This window comes from Rhincodon typus, chromosome 6, assembly GCF_021869965.1.
Source record: "Rhincodon typus isolate 14 chromosome 6, sRhiTyp1.1, whole genome shotgun sequence".
Lineage (NCBI taxonomy): Eukaryota > Metazoa > Chordata > Chondrichthyes > Orectolobiformes > Rhincodontidae > Rhincodon > Rhincodon typus.
This window is the reverse complement of record NC_063337.1, coordinates 9,401,149-9,419,022: the sequence shown is the minus strand read 5'-3', so window position 1 is coordinate 9,419,022 and position 17,874 is coordinate 9,401,149.

Here is a 17,874-nt window from a genome sequence, read left to right as displayed (position 1 = left end):
AGGCCTAGACATAATGGCTGTATCAAAATACAAAAGAGAATATTATGAACCTGACTGGATTAGCTCCCAAAATCAGATTTTCGACACATTATTTGACAAGCATTCTGTGACAAATTACTTCTGTCAAAATACATCTGTATCCCAGTATGAAGATGAATCGGTAAACCATCCACATTAACAGATTGAGGAGAAAATAGAGAAAACGCTCTCACTTAAATTGCACCCTTCACAACCTCAGGATGTCTGAAAGCACTTTACAACTAAGACATACTTTTTCAAGTGTAATGTCATGTTGTGATGGAGGATGTGTAGTTGCCAAATTGTGCACAGCAAGCCCCCACAAACAACAATACGATCATGACCCAGGAATCTCTTTCAATGAAATTGATTGAAATGTACATTTCTTCCAGGAACCCAGGGAGAACTGCTCTGTAAACAATATTAAATATAATATCACAGATCGATTCTGCTCCAGTACATTCTCCATCATAGGCCTTCTACTGTAATTTTGTGTGGGTTTCGTCTTTCTGTGATTCAGCGTTTATGAATGCTTTGAAGTCACTTGTTTGCTGGTCTCCCACTTACTGAGCTTCTCTTCAGGTTTATCCCCATGCCTTTGACTGAATGGTTGACCTCACCTCATGGTTAACCCATTACACTGTACTCCAGACTGTGCTCCACACTGTGTTATCTCAGACTCCAGCATCGGCAGTTCTTACTGACCCTGTACTGTTGTAGAACTTCGCTTTGGGCTCTTACTGCCTCCAATTCTGTAAGTGTGGACATTGGCTTACCACCGTGTAGAAACGTTGACTGAACTAAAAGTGAACTTTAATAGGAGTTATTAACATAACTACTTACAAGGCATGGTGAGAGATGACATACTGCTGCAATCTTACATACACAGGCTCGAATTCTTTGTGCTCTGACATAACTAAGAATTGCTCCTTCTGCACCTGCTAGGTAGCTATTCTCAGAGTAAGGATATGGTTAAATCTTATTCTACTGTGAGGATGAATTTTTATTCATAAAATAGACGAGGTCAACTCGCAAAGGTAGTGTGAAGCTGAACCGAAAGCTTTGCTACTCACTGTTTGATTTTGATATTTGATTCAATCTATTCTGTGATTTTTTTTTATGTGTGAGACATGAAAGAAATCACTATTTCAATGACTTTCTGGTTCCATGTGTGCAATCTCAACATGTTATCTCTCCTTTGTATTCTCAACTTCTCAACTTCTTTTGATGCAGTCAACCTCTTCGATCAGCTTTCATCTTCGACTTCCACAGGATTGATGTCTCAGATTTGCTCATCTAGCTGCTCAGTGGAGCTGAAAGCCAGCTGCTGAGACAGTGGTAATGTTACTCGACTAGTAATTATAAAGGTCCAGCCCAATGCTTTCGGTTCAAATCTCATCATAGCAGCTGGTGAACTTTGAAGTAAAATAAATCTGGAATTAAAATCTAGCCACGGTAACGGTGACCACAAAACTAACGTGGACTGGTATAAACATCCATCAGCTTCACTGATATCCTCACCTGATCTGGCCAAGGTTGACTCCAAATCCATAACCATGTGGAGACTTTCTTTCTGAAATGGCTCAGGAAGGCATTTGCTTCATTCCATTCATACCTGAACATGTTTAAAAAGAGCACGGAGGCTAAGGAACAGTTTCATTCTGAACATAGCACCGAAGAAGGAAATCAATATCCTGGAATTCCCTCCCTAACAACATTGTGCAGCCACCTACACCCAAATGGATTGTAGCAGTTCAAAGGGGCTACTCACCACCACCTTCTCAAGGGCAACTAGGGATGGGCAATAAATGCTGGACCAGCCAGCAAAGCCCCCATCCCCGACTAACAAAATATCTTCAAAAAAATCAAGTCGAGGAACAAGTAATTTCAGTCATGCATGTCGATCCCAAAACCCAGTGCCACTGGGGATTTACCCACATTTTACACTTGGGTCTGTTGCAGACTAAAGAGAATGAGGCTCTGATTATATTGCATTCTGCTGTCATTTCATCATCCAATTAGCTGGATGGCAGAAGGTGAACTGCATGAAACTTTGTTTTCTTACATCTAGCATTTCCAATATTCATGACTGCAATAACTCCACAGAGGCCAGTATCCCATCTCCCAGTCACCCATTACTTTCATGGGCACAGTACATGGAATCTGACCAGCCAGCTGAGAGCCAGCCCATAGACTGAAGAGAATCTCTGAGAACCTCTGTTTATGTCTGTCAGCCAGGACTCCCTGATTGGCCCAGGTTAACAATCCCACCCAATCAGGGAACTCATACTCTATGAGATCCACCTGGCCAACTTCATTTTATATCACTGCATCCCTTCTCACTACCATCCCACATCTCCCACCTTCCCCACCAACCCAAATCTGGGATGTAGGCCTACTCTTTACCTTGTAGCTTCTCCTGGGACATTTTCACCCCGGTTCCTCCAACTCTGATTCGGACACAGGTAGCGTGTACTGGACCGTGGCTGGTCTCTTGCACCCAAAACATCTTGAAAGAAATTCCTCTTCTTCTTCTGGTGGTAATGATATTGAGGCTGTGACATCCGCTGCTTCCATCTCAGATTCTGAGGTTTCTTTGACGCTAGACGGAGGGGGGATCCCACTGTTTCTGACAGGCTTTCTAGCTGTTCTCAGGGGCTGGGTATGTTTTGCTTCTGCCCCGTTTGTGAGGTAGCAGCTTCCAGGTGATCCATATGTTTGCTCAGGACCACCTCACCTACCCGAACTTTATTCATCAGAGATCCAAACCTCATGTCAACCTCACATCGTACCATACAGGGCCATTTCTGTGGTTCTAGCAACAAACTTCAAGTAAATTGTCTTTCTAAGGTGGCAAGTGCCTGGCATTAGCATTCCTGATGCTGTTTCATCTTCCCCCCAACAAATCCCCCACAGGTCCGGGAATATCAGATTTAGCCTGGTGCAGAGTCTTCTCCCCATCAGCAACTCTGCTGGAGCTACTCCTCTAGTTGCATGAGCAATGGTCCTATAATCAAATAGGAACCAGGACAGTTTGGTATCGAGTGAAGCTGTGAAGCTGTGAGCAGAAAGGCTTTCTGCTCCTATGATGCTGCTTGGCCTGCTGTGTTCATCCAGCCCTGCACCTTGTTGTCTCGGATTCTCCAGCATCTGCAGTTCCTACTATCTCACATCCTCAATCAGGCTAGTTACGAATTGCTGCTGACCTAGCTCTGTAACTAATGCTAATAATCCTTCCCTGGGAGACGGAAAATTGAAATATTCCTCTTGAACATTTGTCGTTTCATTATCTGATATCAAATTCAAATCTGCTTTAACATTAATTCACCAGACTGTGTTGACATCTGAAGCTTTTCAGCGTTAGCATGACCACTGAGGACGGAAGGAGATACAGATGGATCTCAATTGGTTAAGTGAGTGAGAGAAATCCAGCAGATGGGCCATAAAACGGAAAAATGCGAATTTGTTCACAATGAGGCTCATGGAATGCAGGTAACACGGTCAGGACAGTTTTGAACAATGTGAATTCACCATAAGATGAATTTTACTTTACTACCCATTATTCCAATAACGCACACTTCATTCGCAATAGTGTGATTATTATTGATCACCGATATTTTAACAGATGTATAACGTTACCAGAGGTGAACTTTCTTGGGTGATTCACATTTTTTGCCACTTCACAGAGCATAGTGGTTCTTTTTGAAGTCTCTGTACTCGCTCTTCAACTCATCCAGCCATGTCTGCGATTATTCCCAGTTTCACTGTTTGGTGGGATGCTCTTCACAGGGTTGGTGCAGACTCAATGGACTGAATGGTCTGATTCCACACTGTGGGCGTTTTATGATCCACATTGTGTTTCGTTTCACAATTAGTGGCAACTTTTGTATGCAAGCTACACGGTTGTTATTGCAAATGGCAACAAGGATTATCCGTTGATGACAAAAGCTCAGTTTTATCCCCAAGCCGGTTCTGGGACTAGAGGTGGCATTATTCACTATATTGCGAAAAGATGTGCATGAGCAGGAAGATCCACTCTGCTGAAAAGTTGTCACATATGACATCTGGGAACTTAAATTGAACATTTATGTGTGTTCCTGTGTGAACATGTGTTTCCCAGAACATGGTTTCATTTAATGTGGTGATTTTCAGGAACATAACTATGTCATGCTTTAGATATACAGGACATTGATGGGCTCCATTGACTGGAGCTTAGAAGAGGCAGAAGGGTGTGGCTTTATTGAAATATATAAGACCCTGCGAGGTCTTGAAAAGGTTGAATGTGAAAACGATCTTTTCTCTTGATACTACGCAACACTGCTTATAAGATGAGGGTTTGCTGTTTTAGGGCAGAGATAATGGAGAATGTTTCTCTCTCCAAGTGTTGTGTGATTTGGGAACATTTTTCCTGAGAAGGTGGTGAATGCGGAGTCATTGAATACTTTTAAGCTGAACTAGATTGCTTTTCGTTCGGTAAGGGGCATCAAAGGTGATCTGAGGTAGGTGGGAATTCAAAATACAAATGGAGGAGCTATGAATATTTTGAATGGCAGTGCAGGTATCAAAAAACTGAATGGGTTTGTTCTGCTTCTAATTTGTATGTTCACACATTTATATTCTTTTTATCATTGTTTGTAACTTCTCACAAATTTTTGGTTTCTGACATTTGAATTTTCTTCAGTGCTATGAATGGAAAACATTTCTGTCAACTCTGTGTAGTCGTAGATTTGCATCATGTTGTCAGTATGAAACAATTCTCTTATGCTAACAGAGGTAATCTCAATGGATTCTTTCTTTCATTTGCATTCTGCAATGCCTCTCAGAAGCTCATGTGAAATCTCCCACCAGCTGCTCCCTGACTGGTTGTTCAATAATTATTTGTTCCTGGACCAATTGTTATCAAATTGGCTTTTTGGACAGACTTGGCATAGCACAATGTTTCTTGAACTGTTCACTCTCTATTGTCCATAATTAAACTTCTGCTACTCGATGAATTTTGAAATTAAGATATGTGTGCATACTCAAAAGTAAGCTTTCTTGCTTATGAATTTTGCATTTGTTCTCTGTTTTCAGACACTTTTGTGTTTTGTTGTTGCTTGTGGATTTGTTCCACTGGACTCTGTTGTTGCATTTCTGTAGGCTGTAACTTCTGTTTCTTCACCCATGGTAATTGATCTGACAAGATATTAATATTCATCCCCGGATTGAATTTAGACATAATGAGTTGTCCTTTGACAGTGCCCATTTGGGAAGCAGATAATCAGTAAAGTTCATACAGTCAGGAAGGAGAGATCACGCCCAGAGTGAGAAACAGTCCGAGTGGATATATAGTTCAGAGACAAAAATAAAGTTGCTGGTAAAGCTCAGCAGGTCTGGTAGCATCTGTGAAGGAGAAAACAGAGTTAACGTTTCGGGTCCAGTGACCCTTCCTCAGAACTAACTATAGTTCAGAGAGTTTAGAGGTAATGTGGGAATTTGGAGCAGAGGGGGAAGAGATGCTTTTTGCTTGCTTTTCTCCGGATCAATTTTATAAAGTCTTTTTTTTTTAAACAGGCTAAATCGAAGCCCAGGATTAGGGACCCAACACAAAAGAGTGATATCATAGTTAAACCGTAAGTTCGTTAATTGGCGATAGCTACCAATTTGATTATCTATCATAAGTTACTTTCAGATTGAAGGAAAATAGGGGGAATATGTATAGACTCCAAACTAAAAGTCCAATGTAGAATTCTTGAACATCAAATTAAGAACAAAGTAATTAAAAGAGACATGCCAGGCCAGGCATGTGTTGTACCTGCATGATGTGGGAGCTGGGTAGATTCCATTGAGGTTCATAGTGACCAATCTGCAGTGAGCGTTGGTCCCTTGAGGAATTCAAGCTCAGAGTTGATGAGCTGGAGTCTGAGCTTCAAACGCTATGACATAATTGGGATTTGGGGAGCGCCAGTGCTGGTGGTGGAGAGTTACCTAGATGTTATATTTCAGGAGGCAGTCACAACCCTGAGACTAACTACCTCAAATTTGTTCAGCAGTCAAGAACAGTAAGATGTAATAATGAGCGAAGCAGGTAAAGGAGATCCAGGAGTTAGTACTGAAGGAGCCTCAGGTCTTGAGACTGTCCAACTGGTTTGTGCTTCTTTCTCCCTGTTTGGGGGATGTAGGGAGAATGAACAAACTGACCATAGCACTGAGGTACAGGGAGCCAGTCAAGAGTGGCGACAAAAGAGAAATGTAGATGTAATTGGGTGTAGTATAAGTCAGGGGAATAGATACTGTTCTCTTTGGCCAGGAACGATAGACCCGAAGGCTGTGTCACCTACCTGGTGCTTGTGTTCATGATATTGTTGCAGAGGAACATGGAGTTGGAGGGGAAAGATGCAGCTGTCATGATCTGTGTAGGTACCAACGATAGAGATAGAAAGAGAAAAGAGGTTCTGCTGAGGGAAATGAGCAGCTAGGAGTTAAAGTAAAAGCAGAACCGAAGAGGTAATAATCTCTGGATTACTAATTGAGCCATGAGATAACTGGCACAGGGTCAATTTGGTTAAAGAGGCAAGTGTGTGGCTCAAAAATTGGTGTAGGAGAAACAGATTTGAATTCATTGGTCATTGGTACCAGTACTAGGGAAGGAGGAAGCTTTTCCGATGGACAGGCCCTACCTGAATCATGCTGGGATCAGAGTCCTGGTGAAATCGCAGAACTCAGGTTGTGCACATGGCTTTAAACTGAATAGTATGGAGATTGGGTTCAGTTGCGCGGAAAATGATGGAAAATGTTAAAAGTGAAGAGGGCTCAGCAAATTTACAGAACAAGTAATAGGACAGAGGGTATGGAAAAGCTCAAGCATCTAACTTCAGGCACAGCAGAGAAGGGAACAAAAACAGAAGTTGCTGGAAAAGCTCAGCGCGTCTGGCAGCTTCTGTGAAGAAAACATCAGAGTTAACATTTCACATACGGTGACCCTTCCTCAGAAGGGGGCAGATTTGAGAGTGGTGAAAGTCAATGCAACACTGAGGGTGCTGGACTTTAATATACACTGTATACAACACAAGGTAAATGATCTTGGAGCACGGGTACTATATAATGGGCATAACAGATATGTGGCTTCAATGGGATCAGGACTAGCAACGAAACTTCCAAGGGTACGCATCCTATTGAAAGGACAGGCAGATGGGCAGAGAGGCCAGGGTTACCTTGCTCATAAGAAGTGAAATTAAATTGATAGCAAGAGGTGATATAGAGTCAGAAGGTGAAGAGTCCAAATGGGTAGAGTTGAGGAACTGCAAAAGATAAATGACAGTGATAGGAGTTGTGTACAGGCCTCCTAGCAGTAGTCAGGATATGGGAGTGAAAATAAATCAGAAAATAGAAAAGGTGTGTGAAAAAGGAGTTTCCGGGGTAGTTCAGAAGGCACAGCAGAAGTTCATCCCAAGGATGCAGAGGGGAGGATAAGGCAAATGATGAAAGTCGGAGCAGCATAAAAGCAAAAGAAAAAGTACATAATGTGGTGAAGATTAGTGGGAAACCAGAGGATTGAGAAGCTAGCAGAGGACACCTAAAAAAGCAACAAGAAGGGAGAGGATGAAATATGTGACTAAGCTAGCTCGTAAAATTAGAGAAGATTTGAAGAGTTTCTTTTAGACATCTAAAAGGCAAGAGAGAAGCAAGAGTGGACATTGGACAACTGGAAAATGAAGTGTGGAGCTGGAGGAATACAGTACGTCAGGCAGCATCAGAGGAGCAGGAGAGTTGATGTTTCAGGCCTACACTCTTCATCAAGACCTAATGAAGGATCTAGGCCTGAAACGTCAACTTTCGTGCTCCTCTGATGCTGCCTGACCTGCTGTGTTCCTCCAGCTCCACACTGTAGCAATTCTGACTCCAACCATCTGCAGTTCTTGCTATCTCCCATTGGAAAATGAAGCTGGATATGTAGTAAAGGTAAACAAAGAAATGGTGGAGGAACCGAATAGGTACTTTACATTAATTTTCAGAAGAAGACACCAACAGCATACCAGAGAATCAGAGAGGAGATGTAAGTGTTGCGGCCATCATGAAGGAGCAGGTACTGGGGAAGTTGAAATCTGAAGGTGGATAAAACACCTGAACTAGATGGACTACACCCTAGAGTTCTGAAGGAGATAGCTGAAGAGATTGTGGAGGCATTGGTGGTGAACTTTCAGGAATTACTGGAGTCAGGGAGAGTCCCAGAGGGCTGGAAAAGGACTGGTAACACCCATGATGGCCTTGGACAATTCCAGAAGAAGTTTACATGAATAATCCTGGGAATTAAGGGCTTGCCATATGAGGAGTGGTTGAAGACTCTGGGTCTGTACTCAAAGGAATTTAGAAGGATAAGGGTGGATCTGATTGAAATTTATAGAATGTTGAGTAGCCTGGAGGGAGTGGATGCGGAGAAGATGTTTATACTGATAAGAGAGTCTAAGACCTAAGGTATAGCCTCAGGGTGAAGGGATGACCCTTTAGAACTGAGATGTGGAAGAATTTCTTCAGTCAGAGGGTAGCTAATCTGCGGAACCCTTTGATGCGGAGACCTGTAGAGGCCAGCTCATTGAGTGTATTTAATACAGAGATGAATAGGTTCTTGATCATTAAGAGCATTAACGTTTACAGGGAAAAGGCAGGAGAATGGTGTTGAGAAACACATCAGCCACTATCAAATGGCAGAGCTGCCTCGATGGGCTGAATGGCCATATTCTGCTCTTATCTTATGGTCTTAAAATATGGTAGACAATATTATATCCGCAAAAAAATGTAGTCTTCTTTAATACTTTAAACTCTTCAGTATCTCAATGCTGTTTTTACTCTTTTTCCCAAACAGATTCTTATTTCTTTATCATGGCAATGATGTTTCATTTTCCTTCTCTTAAAGGCTTTTAAACAGCACAGTATAGCCACTTCTGTCTTTTTTTTGGAAAGTTGTTCGAACTGCCTAGTATCACAATTTGGAATTTTTTATTCATTGGTCATTTTTTAAAACTTTGCAGTACAGCAATTCAAGTTTACTTTGCTTCATCCGATGCTTTCAATTCTGTAATACAAAAAGACTGCATCTTTCTACAGTTTCCCGGGGATTTCTGGCATTTTTGAGATCAAAGTCGAGGTTTCCTGCCTTTTGAAAACGACACAGAGGTTTCCTCTTTCTCTCAGGCAGAATGGACAATGCCCTGCCTTACATAGTCTAATAAACAATGCCTGTCCTTTTCCATAACATTCTCAAACAAAGTCTTCTGCCAGTGGCCTTAACAAATTCTTACAGCCTGACCATAGCTCAGACATGGCTCAGTCATGCTCATTATCTCTGCCTTAATAGTCTTCTTATTGGGTTAGCTCTGTTCATTTAAGCTTTAAAATTTCCCCTTTGTTACCTTATTCCCAGTTTACACAATGTGATTAGTGCAGGATCCTAGTTTCAGTGAGATCCTTGGTCCTGGATTTCCCCATGTTAGCCAAGCCTCATCATGCTTGCTTGCTTTGATGAGAACCCTCGTTGTGAGGTGTAAGTAGACCAATTTTAACTTTTATCCTTCTCAGTCCACTTTAGGTTTTGCACCTATAATTTAAAGCATTAAAAGCTGGTCGTTTTGTTGTTTCCAACATGTGGTAACATTCTATGCTTACTCACTCAAACATTTAATAATTTTAAACACCTCTGTTTGGTCAGAGTGTGAAGAAGAAAATGAATGGACAGAGCAAAGTAATATCCATTTGCATTGGAGGTAGTTGCTACATTTTTGACATCACCCATCTTTGCCGTAAAATTAGGGAGACAATGGCCTAGGGGTATTATCACTGGACTATTAATCCAGAGACCAAGGAAGCATTCTGGGTTTGAATCCTACCACGGTAGATGGTGGAATTTGAATTCAATAAAGAATATCTGGAATTAGGAGTCTAGTGCTGGCCATGAATCTATTGCCGATTGTTAGAAAAACCCATCTGGTTCATTAATGTCCTTTAGGGAGGGAAACTGCCATCCTTATCTGGTCTGGGCTACATGTGACTCCAGACCAACAGCAATGTGGTTGCCTGTGAACTGCCCTCTGGACAATTATGGATGGGCGATAAATTCGGGCCTAAATGCGACGTCTTCATCCCATGAATGAATAAAGAAAAGAAATTGAAGAGCTACATTGCCCTGCACCAAAAGCTAAGTCAAAGAAAATACCAGACAATGGGACCAAAATTCCCATGCATCTACAAGAGTCAATATGTCACGATGGGAAGCTTAATGCTTTCAACAGGCGCATTAATAAGGTTGATCTTCTTTGCATAAAAGCAAATTTCAGCAGATGCTGGAAGTCTGAAATAAAAACAGAAAGCACTGGAGAAACTCAACAATATCAATTTCACTTTTTGTCACTTATATAAATGATTTGGATGAGAACATAGGAAGCGTGATTAGTCAGTTCACAGATGACACCAAAATTGGTCATATAGTGAACAGAGAAGTAGATTATCTAAGATTACAAAGAGATCTTGATCAATTGGGTCAATGGGCTGAGGAGTGTCAGATGGGGTTTAATTTGGATAAATGTGAGGCTTTGCATTTTGGTAAAACAAACAAGGACAGGACTTATACATTTAATGGTAGGGCCCTGTGTATTGTTGTACAACAGAGAGACCGAGGGGTTCAGGTACATAATTCTTTGAAATTGCATCACACGTAGACAGGTTGGTTAACACGGCATTTAGCATGCTTGCCTTCATTGCTCAGACCTTTGAGTATAGGAGGTGGGATGTCATAGTGAGTTTGCACAGTAGGTTGATGAGGCCTCTTCTGGAGTACGGTGTGCAGTTCTGGTCACCCTGTTATAAGAAGGATGACTAAACTGGTGAGGGTTTGGAAAAGAATTAGCAGGATGTTGCTGGGAATGGAAGGTTTGAGATGTTAAAAATAGACTGGAAAGATGGTGACTTTTTTCACAGGAGGGTATGATGCTGAGGAGTGACCTTATTGAGGTTTATAAAATCATGAGGGGCATAGATAAGGTGAATGACAAGGGTCTTTTCTCTAGGCTGGGGGGAGTTAAAACTAGGGAGCATATTTTTAAGGTGAGAGGAGAAAGATTTAAAAGGACATGCGGGGGAGCTTTTTTATACAGAGGGTGTTTCATGTGTGGAGTGAACTGCCAGAGAAAGTGACAGATACAGGTACAGTTACAACATTTAGAAGACTTTGGATAAGTGCATGAATAGGGAATAGTTGGGAAGGATATGGACCAAATGCAGGCAGGTGGGATTAGTTTAGTTTGGGATCATGGTTGGCATGGACTGGTTGGACTGAAGGGTCTGTTTCCATGCTATATGACTCTATGACTCTTTGACTCTATCTGTGGAAAGAAAAACAGAGTTTGCAACAGTATGACTCTTTTCCAAAGAACATCAACAAATTTTTGGAGCAAGTTCAGATATTCTTAACTGTATTCCAAAATAAATGTAACTTAACGAAAGGTTGTGAGAATCAAAATCAAGAGGAAATATGGGTATGACACACCCTATGAATAATGGAGTAGTAGAATATGTTATCATTGAAGACGATAAGAGAACTGAAACTGTTTATGAAACATTAACTCTGTTTCCCACTCCACAAATGCAACCACACCTACAGAGTTTCTCCAGTCCTTTCTAGTTTGCCCCTTTTCTTAAGATTCAATTCATGAGATGTGGGCATCAAAAACACGGTTAGCATTCATAACCTTTTGTTACTTGCCCTCGAGAAAAATTTTTGGTGAGTCAGATTCTTGAATCATCATATTCCATCATATTTGATCAAGGGATGGCATAAGGCTGGTGATGGGGCTGCACAGTCACGCAGTGGTTAGCACTATTGCCTCATAGCACCAGGGACCCGTGTTCACTTCCAGCCTGGGGTAACTGTCCATGTGGAGTTTGCATGTTCTCCCTGTGTCTGCGTGGATTTCCTCCCACAGTCCAAAGATGTGCAGGTTAAGTGGATTAGCCATGCTGGAATTGTCCGTAGTGTTCAGGGATGTGCAGGCTAGGTGAATTAGGCATGGTAATGTGGGGTTACAGGATACGGTAGGGGTTTGGGTTTGGGTGGGATGCTCTTCGAAGGGTCAGTGTGGATTTGATTGACAGAATGGCCTCCTTCAGAACTGTAGGGTCTCAAAGCTGTATGACGTATTTCCAAGTTTAGGTGTTGTGTGATTGGCAGGATACCTTAACCCTAACCCTACTCCTATCACAGGTTACATAGTCTTTATCCCTGATGCCTTTATGCTTCTCGGCCTCCTTGATGAGAAATCATCTGAATCAGAAGGAAGAATAGGTTGGAGTCTAGCAGTATATGCTCCTAGAACATTTCCGGTCCTGCCTCAGCTGTACTAAACAAGAAACCTGAACCATAATGCATCATTTTGAGCACCTTCAAACTGACATCAAGGTAAAGGTGCTAATGAGGAAGAAGAAAGGTGTTTGCAGGGTTTGTCTCTAGCCTGTGTTTGTACATAGAGCTAAAATTGTTTTTGGATAAAGATATGGGGGAAGACAGGGTTGTTTGGAATGATGGATGAGAAGCAGAGCAAATATAAATGTGAGCACGATCTTTAAAGTGAGACTCTGATCACAAGGATTCAGGGTCTGAATTAAATGTGAATAAACTGCATGTGAATTAGAGATCACAAAACCTTTTATTCATTTGTGACTAATCAAAGGAAGAAACAGAAGGTATAGTTACTGGCACTTGTCTGACTTCTTCAAAGGCCAGTTCTCTGCTTCAGACCAAAGACAAACAGTACAAATATAGAGTTGCTTATAGAATAGACCACAGTGTATAGAGTTTGGCATGCGAGGGCTCAGTAAGCAATGCATCGCAGGTTGAAACACTTGAATTTCAGTGAATTATTTCTGGGATGCGAGGGAAAATGTCAAGCTCCCTGAAGTCATCATGTTGCTCCATGTAAGAAATTAAACTTCTTAAGAATGCTCCAGAATTCTTATGGAATCATAGAACCCCTACAGTGTGGAAGTAGGCCATTCAGACCATCAAGTCCATACTTATGTCTCAAGGACATCCCACTCAGGCCCACCTTATCCCTGTAACCCTGCATTTCCCATGGCTAATTCACCTAGCTTACACACCTTTGGACTGTGGGAGGAAATTGGAGCACTGAAGGAAATCCGCACAGACACATTGAGAATGTGCAAATTCCACACAGTCACCCAGGGGTGGAATTGAACCTGAGTCTTTGGTATTGTGAGGCAGCAGTGCTAATCACTGTGCCACTGTCCTGCCCTTATGGAGTTCACAGGTGTTCAATGAAGCTGCATAGAAGAAAGGATGTTTCTTTTCTCTATCTGGGAAAAACATGCACGCAAACAGTGGTAAGCAATGGCGTGTATCCTGGTTCAGACTTTAATGTAGACATTCCCAAGTTAAAAGGCCATCCCCTTGTATCTTTCATTAATACAAGAGTGTGGTAGGAGGTGAACAACTGAGGGAAAGGGTGATGGACAACCATGTGGTGGCACCTTGGGTACCTGTCCTGTCAACATTGGCCAAAGCTGCCCAACAATTTATTGAGATAACACAGTGTGGAGCTGGAGGAACACAACAGACCAGGCAGCATCAGAGGAACAGGTAAGCAGCCTGGCCTGCTGTGTTGCTTTGGCTCCACAGGGGAGAGGATGGCCTAGTGGTATTCTTGCTGCACTGTTAATCCAGAGATAATGTTCTGGGAACCTTGGTTCAAATCCCACCATGGTAGATGGTGGAATTCAATAAATATCTGGAATTAACAATCTAATGATGACCATGAGTTGATTGTCAGAAAAACCCATCTAGTTCAGGGAAGGAAACTGCCATCCTTCCCTGGTCTGGCCTACATGTGACTCTAGATCCACAGCAATGTGGTTGACTCTTAACTGCCCAATTAGGGATGGGCAATAAATGCTGCCTAGCCAGCGATGCCCTCATCCCATGAATGAATAAATTAAAAAAAAACTCCAGCAAGCAGTTCTTGCTATCTCAACAATTTATTGACACAAGGCCAACTGTCACTCCCTGGAAATAAATGAGACACTTAGTGGTGGTGGAGTTCCCATGCGTCTGCTACCCTTGTTCTTCCAGGAGGTTGAGGTTGTGGGATTGGAAGGAACTGGTGAAAGAACCTGGTGATTTACTGCAGCTCATCTTGCAGTTGCTATTCAGAACGAGCACTGCATGTCAATGGTGAGTGGGACGTGGTGAGGGGGACTGGGGGAGTGATTGTTTAAGTTGGTGGATGGCCTGTCAATCGAGCCGTTTGCTTTCAAACAAATGCAGAGAATGCTAAGAAACTCAGAAGGACTGGCAGCATCCGTGGAAACAAAAACAGAGTTAATGTTTTGAGACCAGAATAACTCTTCACTGATAATGTATTCGACTATACCACGGTTCATGCATGGAACAGTCTCACCTTTCTTTGTGTTTTTGATTCTAACGTCGTGTTGTTGCGTTTTGAAATATGACTAAGAATAAAGCGTGTTGACTTGAGACTGGAATCACATATGGAACACATCGGATAAAGGCAGCAAGTTGCCTTCCCTAATGGTCAGAAATGAACCAATGGGATGTCGATGGTGCAAATGTCTGAAATTATCCCTAGTATCACAATTATGCATTGCTTGCTGTTTTGAAATGGGACTGGGGGAGAAAGGAAAGAAATTCCTGAATTTCTATAGCACCTATTAGGAACCACTTGACGTTCTGAAGCATTTTGCAGCTAATGGAGTGCTGTCGCAATGTAGTAAATGCAACAGCCAATTTGCGCACAGGGAACTCCCATGAACATTGACAGGCTACCGCTCACAAGGGTTGATGGTAGTCTTTTGAGAATCCAGAGTTGGCTATTGGGATGGATTCAGAATGTGCAGGCTTTATCGTGTATACAAAACTTGTTGACATAGGGGATGTCCTGTTGTGCATGACTAGTTAGGGTCATGGTCAACTTTCGCTCTGAGCTCTGATGTTCCACACACAACAATCGGCGTCAACATGGTGCTCGTAGCATTGACTTCCAGTTCCAGAAGTCACTGTCACACATGGGCCTCGAAAGCCTGCCCTGGCTGTAAGAAAACTAAAGGGTACACTGGTTATGGCCTATCCTTTTTGTTGATCTTGTTCTACCCCCCCCTTCATTTTGTCAATGTTGAGTCTCAAAATCCAAGGACCTTTCCCATAGTCTCAGCACCCTTCTGCTTCAGTCCTTGGGCATTTGTCTCCCAGGAGTTGATATCAAGATTGGATTTTTTTCATGTTAACTTTCAGCACCTTCTTGAAGTGTCTTGTCTGTCAACCTCTAGTGCTTCTGCCCTGAAGTAACGTCATAATTACTACGTCATATTTTATCCTCTAGCACAGGCACAAATAAAAGCAGAGAGTATTGGAGGAACTCAGCAGGGTGGAAGGTGTCAGTAACAGTTCTATCAAGCAGCACCTGCTGAGCAGTAACCAGCTCAGCGATGCCCAGTTTAGATTCCACCAGGGTCTAAAGAGCTGCATTCCAGAAGGTGAGGTGAGAATGATAGCCCTTGATAGCAAGGCTGCATTGGACTGAGTGCAAAACTGGAACCAATAGGAATCAAGGGGTAAACTCTCTGGTGGTTGGATTCATACTTGGCATACAGAAAGATAGTTGTGCTTGCTGGAGGTCAGACATCTCAGCTGCAGGACACCTTTGCAAGAGTTCCTCAGCGTAGTGTCTAGTTCAATCCCTTCCGCTGCTTCATCAATGACCTTCCCTCCATCATAAGTTTGGAAGTGGTTATGTTTGCCGATGATTGCACAATGTTCAGCTCCATTTGTGACTCCTTTGATACTGAAGCAATCCATGTTCAAATGCAACACGATCTGGATTGTACCCAGACTTGGACTGACAAGTGACAAGTAACATTCATGCCGCACAAATGCCAAACAATGACCATCTCCAATAAGAGACAATCATTGTTCCTTGATATTCAATGGTGTTAACACCGCTGAATTCCCCACTATCAACATTCTTGGAATTATCATTGACCAGAACCTCAATTGGAATCATCACATAAACACAATGGCCACAAGAGCAGAGATAGGAATATGGCAGTAAGTTTCTCATCCCTGACCCTCCAAAGCCTGTCCACCATTTCTAAGGCACAAGCCAGGAGTGTAATGTAATAGTCTCCACTTGCTTGGATAGGTCCAGCTCCAACAGCACTCAAGAAACTTGACACCATCCAGGACAAAGCAGCTCGCTTGATTAGTACCACACTCACAAGCATCCACTCCCTCCACCACTGACGCTCAGTAGTAAGTGTGTACCATTTACAAGATGCACAGCAAAAATTCACCAAAGATCTTCAGACAGCCCCTTCTAAACCCATGACTGCTTCCAACTAGAAGGACAAGGGCAGCAGAAACATGGGAACACCACCACCTGCAAGCTCTCTTCCAAGCCACCCTGGGTTGGAAATATATCTCCGTTCCTTCATTGTTGTTGGATCAACATCTTGGAATTCCTTCTCTAATGGCATTGTGGGTCTACCCACAGGACATGGACAGCAATGGTTCAAGAAAGCGGCTTACCGCCACCTTCTTGAGGGTAACTAGAGATTGGCAATAAATGTTGGCCTAGCCAGTGATGCCCATGACCCACGGGCGAACAAAAAAAGGCCTGGAATTGCAGCAAGAGTTGAGAAGTATTTATCTTTGTTCCACAGCTGATGCACTAGGGCCATGGGATTGCTGAGGCGAGAAGGAGGTAAAGCTAAATGCCTCCAGGGATAAAAGCAAAATACTGCAGACACTGGTAATCTGAAACAAACACAGAGAGCAGTGGAGAAATTCAACAGGTCTGGCAACATCTGTGGAGAGAGAAACAGAGCTAATGTTTCAAATCCGGTGTGGCTTTTTTTCAGAATGGGAGGGAGCTTTACACATGAGTGTAAATAAGAGTATTGATCATACGGTTTGAAGGGTTTTATCCTGCTTTTTCATCTGTAGAAGGCTCCAGAAAAAATCATTTTAACTACCAGCTGCAGCATTAAGGTTGTCTCGCAATGGAAGGTGCAGTCATAAAAAAATTTTGCGTTTGGCTTTTAGAGTAGGGCACTGCCTATCAGTATAAAGCTGGCTACATTTTAATGGAACACTGAATCAGGATATGAATTCCAGTCCCAACAGTGGTAGTGACAGCTCGTATTATTTCTATTAAAAGATGTCTTTAACACTGAGAGCAAAGCAAGATACAGCTTCTTCCTCTGTGATCGTTAGCACAAGGCCCTGATGTGTTGGACCCTGAGTCTCTATTTCCCCTTTCCTGAAATATACCAATGAATTTAAAAAAACCTTTAAAGCTGCGATACATTATTTATAAGTCTAGGAATAGAAGCCTGAGTTTCCTTGGCAGTGCTAAAAAAAAACGCAATGGGCCAGGAACTGTCAAATGCCTGAAAGCCTTCACTGGTGAATTAGTAATGCTGACTAAAATTTGTGCTGTTTCTTTCTTTCATATGGTAATATTGAGATCGTTATATGAAGCAGTGGGTTTTTCTGCCTTGTAATAAAGTCATGTGGGTTTTTTTTTATGCTTTCAAGAAAAGAAATATCATGAATCAAGTCTTGAGAACCTAAAGCGATCAATTATTACAGCTACTGTGTGTTTTTAAATGGCCCGACTCTTACACAAACAGGGACTAGATGATGATTTTTCAACTTTAGTAACTACAACATTGCTTAGATAGCACACAAAAGGTGAAATGAAGGATTAAGAAAGATTAAAAATAAAAGCTAATTCAATTAACAATTTTTTGTTTATATTGTGTTGACAGCACTTCATCTGTGGAATTCTTGTCAAA